The 13,088-nt window shown below is 41.7% G+C and overlaps 1 pseudogene; it reads left to right on the forward strand.

Moving 5' to 3' along the window:
• The first annotated feature begins 5,498 nt into the window (after nucleotides 1–5,498).
• On the forward strand, nucleotides 5,499–6,445 carry LOC101579226 (annotated as a pseudogene).
• Nucleotides 6,446–13,088: the final 6,643 nt, after the last annotated feature.

The raw sequence follows: 13,088 nt of genomic DNA on the forward strand, positions 1-13,088 counted from the left end.
TTAATGGAGGGGGGTTTATTTTGGCTCACATTTCAGTCCATGGCCAACAAGCTCCAAGGTAGGATGGCATGACAAAAGGCATGAAGGAGAACTGCCCACAGCATGGAAGATAGGAAGCAGAGAGTGAAGGGAGGAGTCGGGGAGGCAGATTAAACTTTGCAGGACATACAGTGACCCACCTTCTAGCAGCAAATCAGCTTTAACCCCCCATAATTAAATCATGTTCCATAAGTCCTGCCTATGGGTACAGGAAACTCTTGGGGATCTCTAGATGGAAACCATCATAGGGACACTTGAGACCCAGCCATCACTCTTGATCTAGGGGCTTGGCCTTCTTTCTTAGCTACTGCCCCACTAATGCGTCTCCATTTTCATATGAACAATGCATCAGCAAGTTGTTATCCAAGTCAGGTGAGCACTGTGCACATTTCTTCTTGTACCCAGAGGGCTCAGGATCAGTATTTAGGGGCCCCAAAGTGAAGGAGAGTGAACTGAATCTGAGGCAGCCTTGGGAGGCATTGAGTGGTACTCAGACTCCTGCCCCTGACACCTTCAGGGGCAGATGGCAGACCCCATCTCCCAGGCCCTGCCCTTCTGTTCCTCAGCAGACTTTGGCTCTCTAGCCCATCTGTCAAGGTGTTCAGAGGCCTTAAACTAGCATAAAGAGGCAGCAGCCCCATGGGTAAGAACATGGCCTCTGGACTTGGGTGGCTTGAGTTCCCACCCTGTTCCTGGCTCACAGTGTGGCTTTGAGAAAGTTGCCATACCTCTCTGTGCCAGCATCCCTACCTATGAAGTGAGCACAGGAAACATAGCCACCTCATAGGGCAGTGGCAAGGATGGAGAGAGTTCATTGATCAAGGCGTTTGGACCCAGGCCTGAGGGTCTGCCACCCTAGCTGCCACTTGGTGGCTTCTGGGATCACCTTTCCAAGTATCTTAGGCTGTCTTGCAGTCACGCGCTCATCTCACTCATTCACAGTAGATATGTATTACTTCTAGGCCAGGTGCTGGGCATTGTGTAGGTGTTGGGCACCTCAGTGACTGTAAGCAATGACTTCACCTTCAGGCATCTGCTTGTCTCATGGGGGAAGGATGCTGTACATAGCTGGATGCAACTGTACCTCCAGGAAGAGGCCCTGCTGCATGGGTGCACACAGTGGCGTTCTCACTGAGTCTGGGAGCTTTTGGAAGAGAGAGTCCATAAGTCGGACTCCTGGGAGCTGCAGCTGCACATATATGGGCTTCTGAAGTGTCAGCAACTCGAGACTCCTGTCCTGAGCAACTTTCCTATAGGCCCGAGTTGAAATACGGTAATTGCAGATGGTCCCTGACTTAGATGGCTTGACTCAAGAGTTTTCAGCTAGAGGGTGGTACAGAAATTATGCACATCCAGTAGAAACCATAATTCAGATCTTGAATATCTTTTCCTGGGCTAGTGATATCCAATTCTCTCCTTTGTGATAGACAATGTCCGGAAGTTCCTGCTCCAGTTAGCCATGTGACGGGAAACAACTGGCACTACAGGCACTGTGTTGCTAAACTGATGTTGGTAGGAAAGGAATTTTCAACTTATAATATTTTCAACTTAAGATGGGTTAATGGGGGCTGGGGAGACGGCTCAGTAAAATAAGCACTTCCCTGGTAAGCACAAGGGCCTGAGTTCAATCTCCAGTTCTGGAAAAAAAACAAAAAAGATGGATTAATGGGGATATGGCCTTTCATTGCCCCTAAGGCCACAGCATTTTGTGGGAATCATTTTCCTAGCAGTTAGATGGGATTCCTTCTTTTGAGTTTTTTTCTGCCTTAAAATCCAGGGCTTCAATTCCTGGAAGCCAAAATCAATTCCTGCCTTGAAAAACTTTACTAACCACTAGAAAGATATAATTACACTATACTTACTTCATTACTGCTCTTACCATCTTTGTTTGGAGTAGTTGTAATTCAATGGCTCCCCTTGTTCAGTTTTTTTTCTTAGATGTGTTTTTTTTTTTTTCTTTTTTTACAGCTATAGTGGATTTCCTGCCAGGAAAAAAGTCACTCTTTCACCTTCTTTGGCTTTTTAAAAATAGCTACAATGAGTTCCCAATTTTCACAATTCAGTTATCCATCGTCCTGTGAAGATTTGGAAACTTAGAGCCTCTCCTCTCTTTTCAGGGTTCTATTTGAGGTAAGGAGACTTGCTTAATGGAAACTCAGTCTCCCACCAAATATAGCTTAGGCATTCCAAGACTGTTTCTTCAGCCAGCATCTCCAAACTTTTCCAAACTCTTCCCATAAGCCAGTTCAAAAGCCTTCTGTTCCATATAGTCAGGTATAGTTACAGCAATGTTCCTACTCTGGGTATCAAATTCTGTCTTTATTACTTTTCTCATTGCAGAGACAAAATACTCAAAGCTAAAGGCAGAATGGTTTATTGTGACTCATAGTTTGTACAGATTTCAGTCCATCATTGGCTGGCTCTGCTGCAGGGTCACATCGCAGAGGAGCATGGCAGAGGAGAAGCCGTTCATGGCAGGAAGCAGACAGCAAAGGCAGCAAGCAAGCAAGTGACAAGAGGCAATAGCAGCTTCTTTCTGTCCCATTACATTTTGTCTAGTGCACTCATCCTTATGATGGGTAGCCCTCACACCAAGAACTGTGCCAAACCAGTCAGTAGGCTCATTTAGTAATCAATCACGTTTAGTAATCCTGGTATCACATACTCTAGATCCAGCCAGCTCTGAAAAAGCCCCCCGCCCCAAGATCACATGAGGCTTTGAAGGGACATCTAGGTAGAAGCCATAAAAGAAGGGAATTGCTGTCTCCAGCTCTTATTTGCTTTTTCTTTTTTGTATTTTTAGGATAGGGTATACAGGATGTACAGGGTCTCACTGCGTAGATCAGACTCGTAGTGATCCTCCTGTTTACAACCTCCCAAGTGATGGGAATACAGTTGTGCGCCACCACGCCCAGTCTCAATCACTGTCTCAGTGTGCCCCACGGGCAGGGCCAGCATGGCAGGCCTGGGGATCAACTCCGGGCCCTTGTGTCTCCAGCTTCTATTTTCAGGAAGGGGAGGGTGCTGCGATCTGATTGGCTAAGACTGAGTCATATGACTTCCTGGGAGCTATTCAGGATGGCTGCTACAGGAAGTAAGATTGCTGCATACCTAAGAGGGAGAGGAATGGAGGGAGTGAATATGATCTCTTCCTTTCAGAGACCCAGTGACGTGGACATTAGTGTGGAGGGAAGAATTGCTGTTCTTAGGAAGTCTGAAATGCTACCACAATGGTGTCATCTCTCAGGCATAACATACAGCACGTAGTTTGCATGCCAAACACATAGAACACACACACACATATACACACACACACTACACAGTTCACATAGCACACATATACCACATATACATAAAAACCTGGTGATGTACACAAAAACCAGATCATAGCACAAACACATATGCACAAAGGTACACATACATATACCTCACAGTATACATGTACCACACATACCCAAATACATGATGCAAGTGATATCACAGTATATGGACACAAATAGCACACACAGCACAGCACACACAGCATATTTTCATTATGTCGTTCACAGAAAACACACTACACTGTACACACACACATCAGATAATACACAAACATACTACACCACACACACATCATTCACATGTCATATATACCATACAACACTCCACACAATATTCACATATACCACTTAATGTCCTACACATCATATGGAATACAGTGCATCGCCACAATAGACCTCATAAAGCCCCACGTATGCTATCTGCGCACACTCTCCACACACCATAGCACACATAGCCCTATAATCTATGGCATACACAGCATGCACATATACAAATACCCTACACAATATACCACAAACACATTTCACATGGAACACACACACACACACACACACACACACTTTTATATGGTCAACAAGATAAGGAAGCATCTGTTCACAGAACTTGGGAAGCAAAGGTCTACACCACTGGGGACCACTTGGTAAGCTTTCATCAGAGAGCTCCACCTCCAGTGGTTGTGGGAATAGAGCCTCCTGGGGGTGCCATCCTGCTGAGGGCACCCTGCCCTGGGAGGGGAATGGAGCTTTCGTGGGCTGTGCAGGCCTGCCCTTAGTGGTGGTGTTCGGGCTTTCCCCTGCAGAACTTGATGGAGAGTGGGTTGGGGCTGAATGGTGGGGCTGTTGGGACAGCAGCCCAATGCCTGGGGGCTCCGGATGGAGTACAGAGCTGCGCAAGCTTCCTGTCCTCCCCTTCCTGTCTAGCTCTCAAGGAAGCTGTGGTCCCTATGGCAGTCTGGAGCCTGTGACTTCTGCACAAGAGAGTGACCAGCACAGGAAAAGACCACCTTGGGGTCCCCCAAGGCTCACTGTAGGCGTCTGAGGGCAGTAGTGGCGCACACAGAGTTGCTCTTCCGTAGAGCGCATATACGTTCCACTCATCAAAACTGCAACATCCTACTTCAAAGTGTGTTTGTATGTCAAGGTTTTTCAAACCGTTTTGTTTGAATTTTGACAGACATACTTGGCAAAGGAGATGAAGGATGTTTAGAAACTGCTGTGTTAATGACCCTGGAGGTGATTAGCTCTGGTCCTTTCCTGCTTCATGTTAGTTTTCCATTGCATTGCTGGGAAACGCAATGGGAGTGGAAACGATTATTTGTTCTGCTGGTTTTCCCTGCTACGGCTCTTGGATGCAAATTGGAGTTAAAGACATGTGCTAATTAAAAAATAGTGATGATATCAGATGTCAGTGCGAATGTGGAGAAACCAGACCGTTCACACATTGCTGATGGGAAAGTGGGATGATACGTGGTAATTGCTTTGGAAAAGAGGTTGGCTGTGTCTTTTTTTAAAAATGCCACAAAATAATAAAAATAACCCAACATGTACAATTACCATGTTATTCTTCTTGTGTGTTTGTCCCAGAGATAATAAAAAAAAAAAAAACTGTTCACCCTTAAACATATATGCAAATGATATGGGTCTTTTATTCCTTCTAGCCTCTATTGAAAACAACCCAGATAGAATTTTGTTCAATGACTGCACGGTTAAATACACTAAGGTGTATCCATTAATACTTCTAGCAAGAAAAAGAGATGGGCTGTTGTTGGTACATGTAAGAATTTGGGTTGGGTCACTACAGAATTAAGCAGCTGGGTCCCGGAAGCTTCCACTATACACTGTAGGATCCCAGTTTTTATAAGTCTTGAAATGACACAGAGACTGACACGGAGAACAGAGCAGGGACTGTCAAAGACACAGAGAGAGTGGAGAGCGAGGGAGAGGGCCTTGAGGGATGCCTGCAGAGAGGAACTGTTTCAGGTCCCGAGCATATCAACGTTAATGTCTTGTGATTTTGTGCTATCATTTTGCAAGACGTCACCATGGGGAATCTGAGTAAAGGGTACAAGAGTCCTTTATGCATTATTTCTTGCTGTGTATGTGGAACTATAATTATTTTAAAACAAAAGTTTAGGAGGGCAGGAGCTGCGCCGCGCGGAGCCTGGGAGCCGCTGCGCCGGCGCGGGGGTGAGGTGGCAAAGGAGGCCGGATGGGAGGGGAGCGGCCGTTTCCTGTTTCTCCGCAGTTTTCCTCAGCCTTGGGTGGTGGGCGCTACCCGGCTTCGGTTTCTCGTCGGTGGAGGGCAAGGCGGCATGGACAGCGGTCCCAGCACCCGGCCTGGCCGCCGCTTCCCGAGCCCGCCGCTTTCCGCCTCAGCGCCTGGCCGCCACGGTTTAGCGAGCGCTGAGATGCAGGCCATTCAGTGTGTGGTGGTGGGAGACGAGCTGTACGTAAAACTTGCCTACTGATCAGTAGTACAACCAATGCCTTTCCTGGAGAATACAGCCCCACTGTCTTTGACAACTATTCTGCCAATGTTATGGTAGATGGAAAACCAGTGAATCTGGGCTTATGGGATGGACAAGAAGATTATGACAGATAACACCCTCTCTCCTATCCGCAAACAGATGTGTTCTTAATTTGCTATTCCCTTGTGAGTCCTGCATCATTTGAAAATATCGGTGCAAAGTGGTAACCGGAAGTACCACACCTTTGTCCCAACACTCCCATTATCCTTGTGGGAACAAAACTTGATCTGAGGGATGAACAGACACCATCAAGAAACTGAAAGAGTGATTTTGTTTTTTTGGTGGAACCAGGGATTGAACTCAGGTCCTTGTGCTTGCCAGGGAAGCACTTATTCCACTGAGCCATCTCCCTGGTGTGAGAAACTGAAAGAGAAGAAGCTGACTCCTATCACCTATCTGCAGGGCTTGGCCATGGCTAAGGAGACTGGTGCTGTAAAATACCTGGAGTGCTCAGCTCTCACCCAAAGAGGCCCCAAGACAGTGTTTGATGAAGCTATCAGAGCAGCTCTCTGCCCACCTCCTGTCAAGAAAAGGAAGAGAAAATGTCTGCTGTTGTGAATGTCCAAGTCCTTAGTTCTTGGTCCTGACCCTTGGAACCTTTGTACGCTTTGCTCAAAAAACAGTGGAGCCTTCTTCACACTCAATGCCAAGTTTTTGTTACAGATTAATTTTTCCATAAAACCATTTTGAACCAATCAGTAAATTTAAGGTTTTGTTTTAAATGTAAGAGTTCAAACTCACATCATATTAAAATTTAGCCCTAAAATGACAAGCCTTCTTAAAACCTTATTTTTCAAAAGCCCCTATCGTTGCTAAGATGAAAAGTTGCCAAAATACCTTCTGAACTAAGTTGTGGTGTTGTGCTAAGAACACTAAGCACTAAACTGTTGAAAGACCCTCATGAGAAGACTGCAGCTTCTGAAATCAGGAGGTGCACTGTCCAAGTAGTTTTCAGACCAAATGAAGCAGAACAGCCTCCTTAATGATATGTTGCTCTGTAACATGTCAGTAACTTCTCAGCCCATGTTCATTCTGTACCTTTGTACTGTATGTCATAATGGAATGGGTATAACAGCTCACCTTTTGGATCAGTCTTTTATATTTCATAATGAGGATTTTCTTTTTAATCAATTTAATAGCTTTTGCTGAGATTTCGAACAGATCTCTCATTCCTGTGTTTGCTGTAATCAAGTATTCTGTTCTTAGTCATGGGTGTGCTGGGTAGAGTGTGTGAAACATGACGAGATCAAAGGATGAAGATAGTATTTTGACAAAATATGAAGTGGAGGTTAATTTACACTACATTGTACATGAAATAAAAATGTGTCATGGGTAAAAAAATAAAGCAAAAGTTTAAAAAATGTGCTTCTGAGAAATTCTCTACAAGTCAATTCAGGGTTTTAATTTGTGTTTGACATTAAGATTCTCTTCTTGATTGAAGGTAGGATATAGATTAGTAGTAGACACTTACTGGAAACATTTCAAGGATTCATATTAAAAATGTGAGTACTACTAGAAAAGTAGAAATGGGATGTATAGATCCAAAGTTTCACAGAGAAAAGGAATGAAGAGAGATACTGATTTTGATAACAAAACAGGAAAATAAAAGTAAAACCAAGGCATAAAAATAAATGTACAAAGAAGGTCATTAGATTATTTGTTCATGAGAGATATACTCTACATACATATTAATCATAAATATGATGGCTATTGCAATATCCTTGTGTGTTTTTTGTATGTTTCCTTCTAGAACTTTAACCCAGTTCTGAGAGTATGCAGGAACTGTAATTGTCCCAGGATGAAACTGCTCTAGGGAAAGGAAAGTTTTGAGCTTGTTATTTTCCATGAGAAAATAGAATTGAAGTTTCTTTTTTGGGGGGAAGATTTAAAATTATCTACGGAATAAAATGAGTTCGATTTGACAATGAAGGATGAGGAATTCAGTGATTGAATTTAATAGGACAGTAACAGATGCTGGTTCCTTTAATAGTTCCCGAATTGCATTACTGCCAGTGATAGATTAGATATTAACCACGTTGTTCTCTCTTACCACCCTGCCTCATCCGAAGAGTACAGTTCCTGGTTCTATTAATGATGGGTGTGGCTCTGTGACTTGCTTGGCGTCGGGGTGGGTGGGGTGCAGTCTCTTGCCCTTGACATCGTGCTCAGCCTTGCAGCTGCGGCCAACAGATATTAGCAGATGTGACTCAAGTAGGGCTGAAATGACCAAGCATGGCTGGGCTTATGCTCTTGCAATTCTGCTTCCCACCTGGGTAAATCCTTTGAATATTCTTTTTAGTGTGGGTAAATATGAGCAGAGAAACCTAAATTCAGCCAAGGGCCAAGTCTAGCTCGACTCATGGCATAAAGCAGAACTTTCTCACTGAACCCTATCTAGGCCAGCTAAGCCCCTGTGGTGGTTTGAGGTTTTTGCAAGGTGAACAATATAGTACATGGCACATTTTATAATAGTATTTTATAACAAATCACCCAAGAATCGCATACTACAAGTGCAGGAAATCTGTTCACACACTAAATGCTAACAAATCCATCTGAGGGCTGAGAGCTCATAACAGTGCCTCCTACCAGTCCAACTGGAGGCCTAGAGCCCACAACAAAGTCTCATGCAGGTCCACTTCATGGATCTGTGCTGGAAAGGCCCACAGGTCAGTGGTGGAAGCTAGGAAGTCTATGCCAGTGGGATGAAGGATCTGTGCTAGCAAGCTCAGGGATCTGAACTGGAGCTAGGAAGCAATGCTCAAGGTAAGCACCAGAGCTCCTCCAAAAGTACCACAGCTGTCCTTAGCAACAGTGAGGTCCCAAACTCCTCCAGCAATGAGGAAAACCAAGTTCCCATCAGGAAAGCCAATGTGACAAGCTTCATGAGGCTGAGCAGTGCACCATTTTCCCTTCTGGAGCCAGGAACTGATGCTCAAGATGAGGACCCAAGCTTCTCTGAAGCTCATTGGGAAAGCCAGCATGACAGGGTCCTCCAGCAGAACAGCCAAAGAGACCCCCACCATCAATGACCTGAAGCTGTGTGACCTAGAGTTTGAGGCTGCTTGTCACTCAGCAATAGCTGACACATATATCACTGCGTCAGCTGTATTAGACAAATTTGGTACAACATGATAGCTGAGCACAGTTTGAGATGGAAGATAGACTAAATTCTTTGTTCAAGTGCTCAGGACATCTGGCATGTATTTTACTTGTTATGCCATCTGCATTGTTATGATTTGTGTCTGGATGTCACCCCAAAGTCTCATGTAGTCATGCAGGGGTGTTTTTAGCTGAATCTAGAGTGTGTGATTAACTCATTGTCTAGTGCTGGGATTGTGGGTGTGCGTGCTGCACTCATCCTAGTGAGGGTAGCTTACATACGATACAAAAAGCATCTTCTCTTGTCTTCTTCCCTTCTACTCTTGTTGCTTTTGCTGTCTTCCACTGCCATGAACTGTCGCTCCTCTGTCATGTGCCACCCTGCCTTGGAGCCAGCCAAATATGTGCTGAAATGTCCACAACCTATGAGCTAAGTAAATCTTTCTTCCTTCTTTAACCTTGGATGTCAAGTATTTTGTCTAGAAATGAGAGAAAACTAACCAAGACAGGCACCTGTTGTAATATATCATTTTTTCTTCTTTTTGAGACAAGTCTCCCTAGGTAGTTTAAACTGTCCTTAACCTCACTGTGTAGCTCAAGCTCATGGCAACACTCCTGAGTCCTGGGATTACATATCCTGAGTCCTGGGTATCATAGCTTATAGAGCTAAAATCTTTAGCCAGCATCCAGCATAGGTAGATATTTAAACTACTTGCAGTGGGCCTGCCTGGGGCCCACTGGACCCTCACTCCAGCTGGCACCCAGGCCAGGTGAGTGAGTGGAACTTCCTCCATTAGACAGGCCTGGTGTGGAACCCTTCAGCAGAACTCCCTGCAGAAAGGTTAAAGGCAAGACCCACCCAGTTGATCCAGGAGTAGAACATCTTGCCAGAGTGGCACAATGGGTTCACTTTCAAGGGCTGCAGTAGGAAGAAGTAAAGCACAGCAGGCAGACTCAAACCACACCCACCTGGACGAGTTTGAACTTGGTAGATCTGGACCTGCTGCTAAGATAGTAATTCTAACAAAGCTCTACACCAAAGGTCAGAAGACAGTGCTATACAAAATGAAAAAGAGAAGGAGCAAAATGCATTCTCAGGCCCCAAGACCACCCTGAACAAATGTAGGAGACAATAGAAAAGAAGAAATTGGAAATCACACACCTGAAATTTCTGAAATAATAGCATCTGAAGTAAAGAAACAACTGTAGAAAGGTATGGAGGAAATCAGATCAGAAATAATTTCTGAAGTAAAACAAGAAATGATAACTATGAAAGAAGTACTAAGTGCTTCTAAAGAAGACACTGATAAAAAATAGAGGAGAATAGAAAAATGATGGAATCCTTGAATGAGCAATATATGAAAGAAATAGAATGCATGAAGCAGATTCAAAGTGATATACAGGAAATTAAAACCTCAATCACAAGCTAGCAAAACTGTTTGAATGAAAGTGAAAATAGGCTTTCAGACCTTGAAGACACCATTGCAGCTAATGAAAGGTAAAAAAAGATCTCTTACAAACAACTAGGATGCAGGAAAAATAATTCAACATCTGCAAGATGATGCAAAGATGAACAATGTAAGATTAATAGTCATCAACGAGAAAGAAGGAGTCAATACAAATGATATAAAAAGAATATGGGCAGAAACAATAGCAGAAAACTTCCCAAATATGGGGAAACAATCTGACATTCAGGTAACCAAAGCATATAGAACTCCAAATAACATCAACCCAAATAAAAACATACCCAGATATATAATAATCATGATCCCAGAAATTCAGCACAGGAACAGTATACTAAAAGCCAGTAGAGAAAAGAAACAGATCACATTTAAAGAAAAACCCATTAGAATAATGGCAAATTTCTCTTCACAAACTGTCAAGTCAAGAAGAGCATAGAGCAAAATACTTCAAGGTTGATGGAGAAGTGAAATACTTCCATGACAACGAACAACTAAAGAATTTCATGATGACAAAGCCAACCCCACACAGACTACTAAAAGGTATTCTAGAGAGGGATCAAAATGACCACAACTCCATGAATGAGAATGGAAAGAACCCACCAAGTAGGGCAAACAAACACAGGAGAAAAAAAGGCATACAACAACAGTCTTTCAATTATTCTTTTGTATACCGCAGCAAAATATTTCCATCAGCATAGTCTACAAATGGACTTCTACTCCCTATGGGTCATGATTCTGTCTAAGTCTACAGGGTGAATATCAAGGAAACAGCAGTATCTCAGTAACACAAGTGACACCTGGCCACCAGTAAGGGTCATGGACACTGTCCACGTCCATCACATACTAGAACTTTGTGGAATATCCTATCCCCAAACTGTTAGAAGTGCTGGTAATATATTTGCCATTCCACTATTTTGTTATGTTTTACTTTTAGTAATTCTTTACTATCATGAGAACTTTTTCTTAGTTGATATTTTTGTCTATATTAACCTAATCAAATACTGTGTGAGTACTGTGAATTGATCAGAGATTCATACATATGATACACTACATTCTGGAATCTTAGTTGGACTCACAATTTAATTTTAATTTTTGAATATTATTTTGAAATATTTAATTTAATTTTGAATTAATTAATATTTAATTAATTTTCTGAATATTGTTTAATTTCAATTTTAATTTTATGATTTATACTGTTTCTTTGACATACAATCTACTTATAAGAAATGGTATGATATTTATTTTCTCCTAGTATTAGAAACTTTAAAAATTGTATTTCCATTTTCCATTGACTTTATATTAGTTCTTTCTTGTCTTTTACACACATGCACACACATATATAAAAAAATATGTATATAACTTGACATAGATTGATATTGTTTTGTGGAAATCTTCAATGACCACTATTATGGATTACTGGACTATATTGGAATATTTTGCTGAATTCACGCACTTATAATATTTAAATGACAATGGAATACCCTTTTCTGACAAAACTAAGAGAAAAAAGGGGGTACAAATGAAGGACCACTTTGTATCTGTATATTCAAAATAGTTATGATAGATATACAGCTATATTCTCTTTGAACCGGGGATTGAACTCAGGCCCTTGTGCTTGCCAGGGAAGTGCTTATTCTACTGAGCCATCTCCCCAGCCCGCTATATTCTCTTAATTCAATGAATAGAAAGATTTGTTCTAATAGTGTTTGTGGACAGGATATCATGTCTGCATCTTGTATAATGAATAAGCACTAAGACAACAATATATGATGTATTAAGTATTGAAAGTGTCCTACTAATCGATCTTAAAACTGCCTCATTGCTATTTGTTTCTCAACAAAATTATAAAAAAAGAAATCATCAATGACCTTTTAAATGGGTTCATCTAATATTATATTTTGCATAGTCCTGCATAACTACCATTTTGAGAGCTCTTTATTCTTTATCCAGGACCTTACAGCAAATTCTCTTGCCTTCTGGATTGTGGTCCTTGTTATTTTCTGTATGCTATGCTAGGTATTAGAATATTTTGAGTTTGTATAACTGGAAAAATGTTTACTAAAAGTAAATATTTTACTTTTAGTTCTCAAAGGTATGTTTGCTAAGTATAAAATTCAATGAGGACAGATCTCTTTTTTTCAGTCCTTTCAATAAATAAGTCTAGTTTCTTACCCACTGACTCTTTTTTTTCTAATGTGGAATAAGATGCTATTTAATTTTGTTCTTCCATAGCTAATATTTTTTTCTACGTATATGCTTTAATGATTTTTTTCTTTACAATTAGTTTTGACCAATTTCATTTTGGTGTATCTTGGTATGATTCCATTCATATATCTTGTGCAAAAGAGTCATTTTTCTTGCAAATGTGGTGCTATAATTTTAACTAAATTCAGAAATTTTGGGGCCAGGGAGATTAGCTCAGTAGAACTTTGCCTGGCAAGTACAAGGTCCTGAGTTCAATCCCCAGTACCGAAAAAAAAAAAATCAGAAATTTTACATCTTTAAATATTTATTGCCTACCCCTTTGTACTTTGAGAATTCTAATTATGTGAATATAAGTTTCTTAATTTTGGCACAGAGAGAACAATTATATGACTGATCTGTAAACTCTTTATTGTTCATGTTTATTTAAGACATTT

The sequence above is a fragment of the Octodon degus genome, unplaced genomic scaffold (genome assembly GCF_000260255.1).
Source record: "Octodon degus isolate 3935 unplaced genomic scaffold, OctDeg1.0 scaffold00132, whole genome shotgun sequence".
Lineage (NCBI taxonomy): Eukaryota > Metazoa > Chordata > Mammalia > Rodentia > Octodontidae > Octodon > Octodon degus.